The sequence below is a fragment of the Dipodomys spectabilis genome, unplaced genomic scaffold (genome assembly GCF_019054845.1).
Source record: "Dipodomys spectabilis isolate Male_0828 unplaced genomic scaffold, ASM1905484v1 ptg000409l, whole genome shotgun sequence".
Lineage (NCBI taxonomy): Eukaryota > Metazoa > Chordata > Mammalia > Rodentia > Heteromyidae > Dipodomys > Dipodomys spectabilis.
In genome coordinates, this window is record NW_024871086.1 from 1279833 (window position 1) to 1293404 (window position 13572).

At 36.0% G+C, this 13572-nt stretch overlaps 1 non-coding gene across 1 annotated transcript; it reads right to left on the bottom strand.

Moving 5' to 3' along the window:
* Nucleotides 1-13252: 13252 nt before the first annotated feature.
* Nucleotides 13253-13354, bottom strand: LOC122096988. Its single transcript, XR_006145461.1, has one exon. It is a non-coding gene; the product is annotated as a U6 spliceosomal RNA (small nuclear RNA).
* Nucleotides 13355-13572: the final 218 nt, after the last annotated feature.

Genomic DNA, 13572 nt, shown 5'->3' on the forward strand with positions numbered 1-13572 from the left:
AGTAACCGTTACTTCCAGTAACAACCAATGGTGCTGCTTGAGGTATAATGAACAGGATTCATCGTAGGGTACAATTGGATTCAACATACTTGTCAATAAATGTAACACAAGCGATCAGCAGAAGCAGGGACAAGAACCACATGATCTTTATATGGATTTAGAAATCTTTTAATAAGCTCCAATACCCCTATATTATTAAAAGGTCTGAGAAGCTAGGAATGCATGCAACTTTCCTCAATATTATACAGAGTATGCATTTGACAAAGAATGTACCTAACAGTGGACACATGAAGACATTAAAATCTGGAATGAAGTCTAGACTAAAACTCTTCTACACAGCTCTTTAAAAACCACTTGACCCACAACTATTTTTCTAATAAAACAATTGCTAATACCAGAAAAGTCTTATTAATTTTTCTTGCATCTGTTGCTTAAAGATTTGTGATAAGCTGGGCTTCTCAATAAACTCTAAAGCAGAAATATTTGTCTTGGAGTCTGTGGATGCTTTAAACCTGTGTTTTAATTCACAATGTTACATTAAATGATTTAAGGGTTTTGGATCATTTCAAACATTTGTGGTGTAATGAATGATCTTTGTTAAACATGTATTCTGTAAAGTGCCGTAGTCTTTTTATGTGTAGTGTATTTAAATATATATTATATAAAATACATACACAGATTTGTGTGAAAGATGTGCAATTACAAAGGTGTATGAATGTATGTATATATATATATATATACATATATATATATATATATATATATATATATATGTATATATATTTTGGAAACTGGACAGGAGTCGAAATGGGGTGTTTCTGTTTTGGCAGAGGAGAATCACACATTTTTTACCTGCATGGCCTCATCATTAGCGTTAAACAATTTTAATGCTACACAAATCTTATGTGAAGAAATGGCTGCTATGAACTCATTTTCTCTTAGGTCTAAAATAAAATAATCACTGTACGTGAGTGAAGCCAGACCCAGTTAATGCTAGTCTTTCATGTGAAATGTGAAGCTCCCATGTTGCCTTTTTCTGTTGGTGTGATAACCAGTAATTAGTACATTCTCAATAAGGAGCTATTTCTTAACATAGACCAGGTTAATGCTACACCACTGTTTAAAGGGCTAATCTCACACCTTCTTAGCCATGAGTCTGGCTTAGAATGGAGTTCTCTGTGCAATAACTTTTGGCCACTGGAAATTCCTGGCCTCCAGTTGTGTTTGGGTACCAATGACTCCATTGGCCCCAAGAGTTGATGGGATGACTGGGATTTCGACTGAGACTGTGGTGAAACTCTGCCCAAGGCTGAGGGGGTCAAGAGGTGCTTTGGAGGAACTTGGCACCATTTGAAATTCAGCAGCCATTTGAGCCAAATATAAAATTGTATTTACAACTGACAGACTCAATTTGAGCCTTCAAATTTGTGGTTATTCTATTGTAAAGTAATATGTTGTTTATCTAGCATTTATTAGATTTTATGCATATGTATTTTCACAATGTGCTCCTCAGTTTGAATTAAACCAGATTTTGCAAACTCAAAAAATAATAAAATAAAATCTGGAATGAAACAAGGATGTCCACTCTCTCTACTACTCTTCCATATAGTAGTGGACATTCTAGCAAGAGCAATAGGCAAGAGAAAAACATAACGGGGATCCAAATAAGGAAGAAGTAAAACGATCCCTTTGTACAGATGAAATGATCCTGTATTTAGAGACCCTATACCTACCTTCCTCAAGTTAGTAAAGGTGTTGTTAACCTTTAGTAATGTAGCAAGGGTATAAAACCCACAAGAATCAGTAGTCTTTCTTTGTTACCAACAATGGGAACATCCAGGTTGAAATCCAAAAAATAACCTCATATGTATTAGCCTCAAAATCAACTCAAATCTAAACAAAACAAAACAACAACAACAAAACTAGGAATTAATTTAACCAAAAATGTGAAGGACCTCTACTGTGAAAATTTAAAAATATAAAAAGGGAAACTGAAGGAGATTCAAGGAAATGCAAAATCTTTCAATGCTTTCACAAATAACATTGTGAAAACTGCACTTCTGCCCCCAAACAATTGACAATGCACTACCCATCAAAATCCCAACAATATTCTTCAATGCAGTAGAGAAAGCAATCCAAATTTAATATGAAATTAGAGAATTACAGATGTAAAAGTAGGCTTAGAAATGAACTCATGGGCCTATAGTCATCTTACACACACACACACACACACACACACACACACACACACACACACACACACAAACACACAATGGAATTCTATTCACCCATTAGAAAGGATGACTTTTCACCAGTCTTAAGGAAAATGAAAGGCTTGGGAAAATTATGCTAAGAGAAAGGAATGCAGACGCAGAAAAATACAGGTTTCATGGATTCATTCATTTATGGTAGCTAGAAGGTGCCTACAAATCTACAAGTAAAAAAGACAGATTCTACCCCTTCCCAGTTAGAATGGCCATTATCAAGAAAACTAATAATAGCAAATGCTGCCGTGGGTGTAGCCAATTGGTAACCTCCCTGGGCTGGCTTTGAACCATGATCCTCAGATCTCAGCCTCCTGAGTAATAAGGATTACAAGCGTGAGCCACAAGCACCCGTCTCCAATTGGGAATTCTATTACACTGTTGGTGGGAAGTTAAACTTGTTCCACTCCTCTGGAATGCAGTATGGAGTTTCCTCAAAAGACTAAACATAGATCTCTCTTATGACCCCTTAATTCCCCTCATGGGCAGTAATCCAATAAATAAACAAGCTCACATTAATGCTACAAGCATAACCATGTTCAGGGCCCGGGCCCAGAGTTCAAGGACTGGAAAAAAATGTTACCACTGCTGGTATTGGATCCCGAAAATATGAATTTTTTGACATAAGATAACAAACCATTCTATTTGCAGTAGCTAGGACAGGATTTAAATGTTGTGGGTGATAAAATGGCTTCTTTGTTGAATGTTAGGAAAAGATGTAGGCAGTCCAACAAAAGGGAGATTTTTTTTGGTCTTGGTCGAGGGGCTTTAAGTCTGGGCTTGTGTACTGTCTCTGAGCTCTTCAACTCAAATGGAGATAAGAGTCTCAGGGACTTTCCTGCCAGGCTGGCTTTGAAAAGCAGTCCTCAGTTCTCAGCTTCCTGAGTAGCTAGGATTACAGCTGTGAGCCTCTGGCACCAGGCTAAAAATGGGGGATTTTTAAAAAAGAAAATCCCCCTCTTCATCTATGTCTAAACCTCAGATATCACTATTAGAACACTTCACCCTCAACTCATTTCATCAGACATTTGTAAATTTTCTCTTTTCCTTCATGTGGGAATACTGCAGTAAATATCAACTCAGCTGTGGGAATGGATCAATTGTATGGTATTTGCTAGCACATAAATCAGCAACTGTTACATCAAAACAAATGAAACCTCATTAGGAATATTTTTTCTCTTTTTATTACAAATCTGTGCTTGATTCCTTCCTAATGTGATATTGGACCTCGTAACTGAGTGATGAAGTTTTCTTTCTCTTCAGCAATTGGCCTTCTCCTACATGTGGTCAAATATTTAAGAATGCAAAGATTTCCATTGATAATTCATTAAGCTGACCTCTAAGAGAATGCACATATCTGGAATTTGGTCTGCTGTCTTGTTCTTATATGCACAGGCTTTCTAAGATTTATTTGCTGTACAAGGAATTGTATTTTCCAATCTTCTTGTGACCAATTTTAGTCTCTCTGATCAGTTTTTTGACCCTCTCTCTGAAGACCTATTTCAGTCTGCCTCATAAAAATATATTAGTTATCAGATAAATGACTCTCAGCTTCCGTATTTTGCCTGACTTCATGTAGGCTGTGATAGTTGCCCTGAGTTGCTGTTCTTGCTGGAGTTTTGTTTTGTTTTGTTTTTAGAGGCCTAGGATTACTATTCACGGTAGTAGCTTCTCTGGACCCCTTTGATCCCCAGGCCTGTAGTCAATGGGTTTTTTCCTAAAGATACAAAGAACAGCTGAATAAATTCCTGTTTTAATTGTCTCAAAATGAGGCAATCCGGCATCCTTGCAAAGCCATGGATAATCCAATGTAACCCCTTAATAAATGGTCTATCAAGATGGCTTTTCAAGGTTGACTGTAAAAAATGTTCATTTCCAAGTCACCAACATAAAACAGATCACATCCCTGGGAGCAGACTTTTGGAAGGAAGGTACCCCTTCCTTACTTCTCTTATGATAGACCAAACCATAATATTCTGCAGTTGTGGTCAGCCTTGAGCACATTTTCCTTATAATATTCTGTAGTGTAAAAGAGGACCAACTATCAAAATAAAGGTGAAAATACTTATCTACTACACACTGATTTATCTTTTTTATATCTGTTGTTATTTTCATTACTTCAAACACATGGATAATTTAAACTTGGGATTAAACAAGTGGCAAAATATTGATAGAATAAACATTCAGTTTACCTTCATATATCCAATAAAATACACTTATCCCTTTATGGAAAATTAAGTCCAACTATAGAAACAATGGCAGGGATATAAAATAATCCTCAACTCAGAAATTCAGTCTCTCTATAAATATTTATTTGGTTTCTACCAAATAAATAAAATTTAATTAATGAATGTGACTTTTAAGTATCATCGGAAACACTCTTCATATACATAATTGTTTATAATTTTATAGATGTCACCTTGGCAAGAATTTAACATGCATGTAGAAATCAAATTTCCACAATTTAAGCTAGATGAGAGGAGTCAAACTCTGCTGTACTGTGTGGTGTGAATATTACCACAGTGCTGAACCCTTCCACCTAATACCAAGTCATGTGCAATAATTTATTATTTGATGTTAAGATGAGTGCGAAGTAGAAAACACTTTGAATTATTACATTAATTCACAGAAATGAAACAATAATGATGTTATTCATTTAAATTCTAATGCTTCTCAATTTTACAATTCATGCTATATATTATTAAACTTAGTTTCACTTTCTTTTCTATAGCTACTGAAATTAAAATTATATATTAAACATTCAATATTAAGAAATCAATAAGAAGTAACCTAATTTTAAAACGATATACTATTAAACTGTGATTTGAAGTATAGTTCCAACAAGTTGTGAGGTTAAGAAAACATTATTAGAATTATTAGTAATATTTTATAACTTACCAGCTTGTTATTTGTTTACTAATTGTGTCATTTTTTATTCTTGGTCCAAGTCATCTGTTTACCTTAATTGTTTAGTTTTCTATTTTATCTCTATTGGTTTACTGATTGTACATTTTATTTTCCCTTTTTAGTGACTGACATGAGGCTGAAAATCTGCATGCTAGTTTATTACTTCCTATGTTAAAGTCAAATTACTGCTCTTCACAGCTGTTTTACTCTTCTTTGTATAGTACCGTATTTCCCCACTCACATGTCCTGTATTGCTGCTTGCTATCATGTATTTTATATTTTATATTTAAATTTTATTGTCAAGTTAATGTACAGAGGGGTCATAGTTACATAAGTAAGATAATGAATTCATTTCTTTTATAACTTGTTATCCCTTCCCCCATTTTTCTCCCTCTTCCATCCCAATGCCCCCCCAAGATTATTTCCAATGTATTGTCTTGTGAGTATCACTGTTGCATAAGTTGCCCCTTTTGTCCTTTGTCTCACCATTTTGCTTTTTCCCTTTCCCTTAACTAGTTCGGATCAACATATTTACAATATCCAGGGTATCAAAATCAAATACAGTTACTACAGAGGATAAGCCATAGGTGTGGAAAACACAAAAGGATAAAAAGAAATCACATATTACACTTAGAACAACAAGAAATAACATATCTTGGAGATCATTTCCCTTGGAATCACCATACATTCTCATATGTACATAGCTATTGAGCTATTCTTCTCATCTACTAAGATTATCCTTGATGTACACAATAATGCTCCCCTATTACACAGTAATTCCACTTCTTGGCATTTACCCAAGTGATCACAAACAAGATCACACTAAAGTTACTAGAACAATTATGTTTATCACAGTATTATTTATCATAGCTAGGATAAGGAATCAATCCAGATGCTCCTTAGTAGATCAAGGATCAAGAGAATGTCACACACACACACACACACACACACACACATACACACGCACACACACACACACACACACACACACACACACACACACACACATTGAATACTATGCTTCCATCAGAAAGAATGATACCACCTCATTTGTAGTGATATGGAAGATCTTGGGAAAAAATCATATTAAGGTATGTAAGCCAGACTTAAAGAAACATAGGTCCCATGGTTTCCCTTATTTGGAATTATTAGTTTACATCTAGGATAATCTCATGTATTTAAATTTGACATTTTGTTCTATGTTGAGCATACAACATTATTGCTACCTTGTTTGTTATTTCTGCAAACAGGCAGGTATATTTAAAGAATTACGTTCATGTCATCGATTACTGAAGGAAGAACATCTAAAAGAGCAGCCCCTACTAGGAAGAACAACTCCAACTCATTTAGTTTCATTCCTATCTTAGGCCAGTGTTGTCCTCTGTATCCTCATGTTGTACATTAAAATTGTATACTTGGTCATCCTGTATATTTACTATCTTCTACATTGTGACCTAAATGCCCCAGCAATTCCAGTTTGCTTTACTTTAAAAAAAATTTCTCTCATAATGATTGAGTTTGGTGTGTGTGTGTGTGTATGTGTTTGTGTGTGTGTGTGTGTGTGTGTAGTTTTACAAATATCAGAAGACAACATTTTTCTTCATTTAGAGTACATCTTTCAGGTCATTGTAAGTTATGCCTAATTGGAGAAATCTCTTGCTATTTTAAAGATGAAACAGAAAAATATATTTGTGCATGCACCACAGTTGCTTTATTAGTCTGTTGTTGAACACTTAACTTCTATTTATATCTGGGCGGCTGTTGTGAACAATGTGAATAACAAACAACTACAGATATATTTTCGAGTTACCCAGAGAGAAATAATCAAATGATTGTTGTGTCAGATGGTATTTCAACTTTGCATTTCTTTAGAAAACTGCAAATTACTTTCTACAATGAGAATACTAACCTGTATTTTGACCAAGAGTGTAGAAAATTTCCTTTTCTCACACTCTCACCAACATTATTACATTTTGAGTTTTTTAAGGGCAGGTTTTTACAATGTGCAGAACCCCAGACTGGCCTTAGACGCAAATCCTCTTACTCCAAACTGCTAAATGCTTGGAATTATAAGCCTTTTCACCACACCTGGTTCCTTTGATTTTTTTGATAAGAGTTATTATAGTTCTGAAGTAGTATCATAGTAATTTTCAATTGCATTTCTATAATGACTTCTGTTCACAAAGCATTAATCTAGCATAGAAGTGGTATTAAGCACAACTTTGTAAACACACTGGCGCTTTTCAGGACTTTTTGGAAACATGTCTATTCAGAACTTTTGTCCATTTTTAATCGTTTCGTGTTAATCTCATCTTTAATCTCTCTATACAAAATCAATACTTAATTCAATATAGTAGAAAGAAAAAAATTAAGCAACTCCTAACATTTTTCAATTTTCAATAATATTATATTGTTTAAATCATTTTTTGTTTACACTTAAGACTATATAAATAAATTTAGTTAGACCTTTTACAAGGCTATATGTATTTTATTTATTTTTCGTTCATGGCTCTTTCCAAAGCCTGTGTGTCTAATTTTTCTAGGTTTCTTTCAGTCTCATGTAGTTCAGATTTCAAACTGAAGTATAAATGGAAAGAAGCACAAAAACAATAGAGTTCCTCTCATCTGATGATGCCTCTACAAGAATAAGGAAAGAATTCAATCTTCTAAGGACCTTTGATTGGCTATAAAAAAGAGAATTCATTCCTCTAGGTCTTCCCTATTTTTGAAATTTAACTTAAATGATGTAAAACACAATATACTACTCAGAGACTTTTATGTTTTCATCAGTTTTGCACATTTTCATATGGACTTCACTTCAGTCTACAGCATTCCTTCATTATTCTGTCCCTGATGTTTTTATACTGTCAAGACATAATAAAATCAGTTTGATTTACAGCATGAGAAGTTATCCACCTGGCTGACTTTGAAGCAGAGCATGGTCAATAGAGAACATGCCTTCTGGTTTCTCATTACATGTAATGGCTTTTGTAATACTGATTGCATTCTATTTAATATTTAAAAAAAAAAAACTGCTGGCTAGTTTGTGATCATTTGGGTAAATGCCCCAAAGTGGTATTGTTGGATCATAGAGGAGCTCTATGTGGAGTCTTTGGAGGAAACTCCATACTACTTTCCAAAGTTGTTGAACAAGTTTACACTCCCAACAATAATGCATTAAGGTTCCATTCTGTCCACATCCCCACCAGCATCTGTTGTTTTTAGAGTTCATGACTATAGCCATTCTAACTGGGGTGATATGGTATCTCAATGTTGTTTTGATTTGCATTTCTTTTATGGCTAGAGAGGTTGAGCATTTCTTCATGTGTCTATTGGCCATACTTTTTTCCTCTTCAGAAAAGTTTCTAAGTCTTTAGCTCACTTATTTATTGGGCAGTTGTTTGTTTGAGGATTTGTCGTTGGGGATTTAATTTTTTTGAGTTCCAGGTATATTTTAGATATGAGACTCTTGTCCATTACCAGCACAACTATGTTTATTGAAGCATTATTTATCATGGCTAAAATATGAAACAACCCAGATGTCCCTCACTAGATAAAAGGATGAAGAAAATGTGATATATATAAAATGGAATTCTATGCCTCCATCAGAAAGAATGACATTGCCCCATTTGTTAGGAAATGGAAAGACTTAGAAAAAATTATATTAAGTGAATTAAGCCAGGCCCAAAAAAACATAGGTAATAGGTCCCATGGTTCCTCTTATTTGCAAAAACTAGTATATGTCTGAGACAAGCAGAAAAGTTCAGATAAGTTGATGTTAGGTGAAATGAACCCCAAGATAAAGATTCAACTGTTTTTTTTCCTTTATTGCAATTGTTTCCAACATTTATAAGATGATTTCTTTGTTGATTTGTATGTCCATCCCCCATGGTATAACCCATGCTTTCACTGTATTTGTTGTTGGTATAACTTGTGGAGGGGAAGGGAAAAAAAATCATTTAAATAGGGATGCAGGTGGACTCATTGTAATAATGAGATGTACAAGTCCTTATGTCGAAAAATGAACTTTACATCTTTGGTAGGGGGGGAGAGTTGGTGGGATGGAGAGTGTGGGAGGAGATGGGAAGGGATAGGAACAAGAAGCAAAGAAGGAGGCAACAATGCTTGATAAGAAATATACTCATTATCTTGCCCATGTAATTGTAATTGTTATTCCTAGAAGTTTATGTTAAGTATTTCGCAAGTTTTTTTCTCTTAATTCTTAAGAAAATATTTGCTATAATTCTAATATTATTACCATTTTAGTTTTAGGAAATATTGTAATTAAAGGCACTAAGTGCATGGACCAAAGACACACAGTGGGGAAGGAAATGATTCAAAATTTCAAAAAGTAAGCAATAAAAAAGTAGGTAAAATCCTCTCCATTCCCTTACTCTCTCAACTCAATATTCATGCTGTCCAAGAAATAATAGCATAGCAATTATTGCCCACGGTAATTGTTTTCTGTCACATTTTGTCTTCAACACAGTGTTGGTGACATTGGGTTATCATGCTCAGAGCTGAGCTCATAAATTGAGGTCTAAAGAGAGACAAATTTCTTGTGTTCCACAGTTCCAGTATACATTTTAAAAAGTACTAAAGGGCTGGGAAGGTAGCTCAGTGGTAGAGCGCTTGCCTTGCATGGATGAGGCGCTGCGTTCGATTCCTCAGCACCACATAAGCAAAAAAGAAAAAAGGAGGAAGTGGCGCTGTGGCTCAAGTGGTAGAGCACTAGCCTTGAGCTGAAGAGCTGAGGGACAGTGCCCAGGCCCAGAGTTCAGGCCCCACGAACAGACCCCCAAAAAATATTTTAAAAAAAGTACTAAAACTAGACGGTAGCTGGTGGCTCACACCTATAATCCTGGCTACAGAGGAAGCTGAGATCTGAGGAATGCGCTTCAAAGCAAGCCCAGGCTGGAAAGTCTGTGAGACTCTTATCTCCAATAAACTACTAGGAAAGCAGAAGTGGCACTGTGGCTCAAGGGGTAGAGCACTCACCTTCAGCTGAAAGGCACAGGGAGAGCACCCAAGCCCAGAGTTCATGCCGCATGACCAATTAAAAAAAAAGATTAAAACGTTTAAATACCATCACTTACTGTGTTTTAAGAATCCAAAAATGAAATAAATTCACATATAATCACTCCAAAATGCTTTAAAAGCGGGAGATGATAAACAAGCCTCCATGAAGTAAATTTTCTTCTACTTTTTAAATTATTCTGAAAGCCTTGTGCTGGTTGGTCACACCTGTAATCCTGTCTACGCGGGTATCTGCTCAGGAACCTGAGATCTGTGGATAACCTTTGGAAGCCAATCAGGACAAAAAATATTCATGAGATTATTTTTAAAAAATTACAATGGAATTCTATGCCTCCATCAGAAAGAATGACATTGCCCCATTTGTTAGGAAATGGAAAGATTTGGAAAAAATTATATTAAGTGAAGTAAGCCAAGCCCAAAGAAACATAGGTCCCATGGTTTCCCTTATTTGCAATATCTAGTATATGTATGAGTCAAACAGAAAAGGTCAGATAATGTGATGTTAGGAAAATGAACCCTTAACATATGTATTTAAATGTTTTTTCTTTCATGAATTTTTTTCTAACGCATTTATAAAATTATTTCTTTGTTGCTTTGTATATCCCCCCCCCCCACACAGTATAACCCCTGCTTTCACTATATTTGATGTCGGTATAATTTGTGGAGGAGAAGGGGAAAAACAAGTCGTTTAAGGATACAGGTGGACACGTTGCAACAATGAGAAGTACAAGTTGTCATGTTGAAAATGAACTTTACAACTTTGGTGTGGGGGGGAGGATGGGGTGGGGGGGCGAGGGGAGGCTGGGAAGGGATGTGAAGGGTAAACAAAGGAGGAGGCTGCAATGCTTGATAAGAAATGTACTCATTATCTTGCCCATGTAATTGTAACCCCTCTGTACAGTATGTTCACAATAAAAAATAATAAAAATATTAAAAAAAATTAATGAACTAGCAAAGAGCCAAGAATGGAGATGTAGCTTATATAGTAGCTCATCAATCTAGAGAGGAATGGCCTAGCGGGACCTTGATGCACTGAATTCAAACTCTGAGAACCAAAATGCGCAGGCATGCACACACACGCACATACACAAACACACATTTATTCAAAATATCTGCATATCAGTGTTTTGCATTAATTCCTTTGTAAATGATATTATATGGGTAAAATAGGGGAAATATTCTCTTCCATCCCATAACATTTTTATATTTTTTATTGTAAAAGTACTGTACAGAGTGGTTACAGTTACATGAAAAAGTAATAGTTCATTTCTTATCAAGTATTGTTACCTCCTCCTTTGTTTTCCCCCGCCATCCCTTCCCTCCCACCTCCACAAGTACACTCCCCTCCCCCACCCTCCTAAATTGTAAAGTTCGTTTTTCAACATACTGTCTTGTGTGTCACATTGTTGCAATGGGTCATATTGTATCCTTATTTAACCATTTTGTTTTTTCCCTTTCCATCCCCAAATTAGAGAAGTGTATATACAAGATGGAGGTGCACCAACATCAGATACAGTGAAAACAGGGGTTTAACTGTGGGGGATGCATATATAAAAAATCACATCGTACATTATAAATATATTAGAAACCACAGGAAGAAATAAAACACCACTTTTGTCCTTATCATGGGGTTCATTTACCTTAACATCATCTTATCTAGTCATATGCACATGCTTTTGACCTTTTTTTTTTTAATTGTGAAAATATCATACAGAGGAGTTACAATTACATGGAAAATGTAATGAGTACATTTCTTATCAAGCATTGTTGCCTACTCCTTTTTTCTGCCTTACCATAACTTCTTTGCTTATCCCGGATATGCATTAGTTTTTGCAAATAAGGGATACCACAGGACCTATGTTTCTTTTTTTTTATATTGTGAAAATGCCATACAGAGGGATTACAATTACATGCGTGAGTTATTGAGTATATTTTTTTTTATTGTGAGAATACTGACAGAGGAGTTACAATTAAATGGGCAAGATTTCTTATCAAGCATTGTTGCCTCCCCTTTGTTTCCCCTTCCCATCCCTTCCCACACTCCCCCACTTTCCCCACCCTGTCCTCCTCCCCCCAAAGTAGTAAAGTTCATTTTTTGACATAATAACTTGTACATCTCATTGTTGCAATGGGTCCACTTGCTCCTCCTTTGTTTCCCCTTCCCATCCCTGCCCATCTCCCACCCCCCACACCTACCAACCCCTCCCCCCCAACCACCCCCCACTGTCCACATCCCTCAACACCTGGCAAAATCATTTTTTGAAATAACGACTTGTTCATCTCATTGTTGCAATGGGTCCACCTGCATCCCTTTTTAAACGATTTGTGTTTCCCTTCCACTGCACAAAGTATACCAACATCAAATACAGTGAAAACAGGGGCTTTAGCTTGCAGGAGGAACATACAGAGCAACAAAGAATTCATCTTATAAATATCTTAGAAACAATCGCAAGAAATAAAAACCATTTGAATCCTTATCTTGGGGTTCATTTTGCCTAACATCAACTTATATGATGTTTTCTGCTTGTAGCAGACACATACTAGTTATTGCAATTAAGGCAACCATGGGACCTATCTTTCTTTGGGCCTGGCTTACTTCACTTCTTTGGGCCTGGCTTAATTCACTTAATATAATTTTTTCCATGTCTTTCCATTTCCTAACAAACTGGGTGATGTCATTCTTTCTGATGGAGGCATAGAATTCCAGTACACACACACACACACACACACACACACACACACACACACACACACACACACACACACACACATTTTCTTGATCCATTCGTTTACTCTGGGGCCTCGGGTTCTGTTCTGTATCTTAGCTTTGGTAAATAATGCTGCAATGAACATAATTTTGCTGGTAGTTTTAGTATGGTCTTGTTTGTGATCAAAATGGGATTGCTGGGACTTAGGGGCGCTCTATTGTAGTCTTTTGAGGAACCGCCATACTACTTTCCAAAGTATTCGAACAAGTTTAAACTCCCAACAACAATGCATTAAGGTTCCCTTCTGTCCACATCCCCTCCAGCATCTGTTCTTTTAAAAATCTAGAATGCTTCACGAAGTTGAGTGTCATCCTCAGTCAGGGGCTATTCTTCTCTTTATTGTTCCAATGTTAGTGTATGTGCTACTGAATTGAGCACAGAACATTTTTTATACATAAAGTGTAATTGATTTTCTTAAACTAGACAATTACACAAAAATTAAATTCAAAAGAATTATCGTGAAGCCGGGCGCTGGTGGCTCACGTCTGTAACCCTAGCTACTCAGGAGGCTGAGATCTGAGGATCGCGGTTCAAAGCCAGCCCGGGCAGGAGAGACCGTGAGACTCCTATCTCCAATAAACCACCAGAAAACCGGA